Genomic DNA, 1526 nt, shown 5'->3' with positions numbered 1-1526 from the left:
TCTCTCTCTCTCTCTCTCTCTCTCTCTCTCTCTCTCTCTCTCTCTCTCTCTCTCTCTCTGTGTGTGTGTGTGTGTGTGTGTGTGTGTGTATGTCAGAGTTCAATGATGAGTGTCTTTCTGTCTTTCTCCATGGTTGTTTCTCCACCTGCATTTTGAGATAGGGTTCCTTACTGAACCGGGAACTCATTCTGCCTACACTGGAAGGTCACTGAACTCAACGAGATGACTATCCCTAGCAGCCCCACAGTGGTGGGGTTACAGACTTGGGACCCAGTGCCCACTTTTATATGGGTGCTAGGGATCCAAACTCGGGGCTTCATGTTTGTGTGGCAGGCTATCTCCAATCCCTTTACATTTATTCTCTTAATGAATCCTTGAGTTGTTTCTAATTTGTGCAAATTCGATCAGGCTAGTATTTGCATTAACATTTTTACCCAAGCCTTTATGTAGACCAATTTCTCTCAAGACATTCAGAGTGTAATTTTTGGTTCATAGGTTAAGACTGTGTTGTGAGAAAGTCTTATGTAGTCAGTGTTCTCTAATTCAACAATTCTCCTGCCTCTACCGGTCACAAATGCTAGGATGCCAGGCATGTGCCACCATGCCCAGATAGCACCATTCTTTCTGGAACTCACTCTGTAGACCAGGCTAGCCTCTAACTCTCGAATTCAGAAATCCGCCTGCCTCTGCCTCCCAAGTGCTGGGATTAAAGGCGTGCACCACCACTGCCTGGCAGCACCATTCTTTTTAAGAAACTACTGAACAGTTTTCAGCCTGGCTGGCCCGTTTTATGCTATACCAGCACTGTATGAGGACTACAGTTGCTCCGTGCCTCACAGGACTCACACTGCTGGTCTTTACGCTTAGCTTTTCTGTGGCTGTGCGATGACATCACTTCCTATTGTTTCACATTTCTTTGTCCTGTAGTAATGCTACCTTTTCATACTTTTGTTGAACATTTGGACAGCTTCTGTTTGAGAATCCTTTTTGGACCTAAGAGTTGGTACTGCTCTTGTAAAGGACGCTAACTGAGTTCCCAAAACATACTTTGGGCAGCTCACAACTGACTAACTTGAGGCTCTGATGCCTCCTCAACTTCTTGGGCACCGACACCCATGCATGTACATACCCATAGACACAAAAAAATTGTTTTTAAAAGTCCATTTTGTAAAGTCAGGTTTATGTCGTAGCTTTCTATTGCTGTGATAAACACCATGACCAAAAGAAACTTGGGGTGGAAAATGTTTTTTTTTTAAAGATTTATTTATTTATTTTATTTATGAGTACACTGTCGCTGTCTTCCGACACACCAGAATAGGGCATCCAATCTCATTACGGATGGTTGTGAGCCACCATGTGGTTGCTGGGACTTGAACTCAGGACCTCTGGAAGAGCAGTCAGTGCTCTTAACCGCTGAGCCATCTCTCCAGCCCCATGTTTATTTCTTCTTACAGTTTACAGTCCATCGTCCATCGTTGAGGGAAGTCAGAGAAGGAATTCAAGGCAGGAACCTGGAATTAGGAACT

The sequence above is a fragment of the Grammomys surdaster genome, unplaced genomic scaffold (genome assembly GCF_004785775.1).
Source record: "Grammomys surdaster isolate TR1022 unplaced genomic scaffold, NIH_TR_1.0 270, whole genome shotgun sequence".
Classification (NCBI taxonomy): Eukaryota; Metazoa; Chordata; class Mammalia; order Rodentia; family Muridae; genus Grammomys; species Grammomys surdaster.
Note: the sequence above shows the minus strand (reverse complement) of the source record.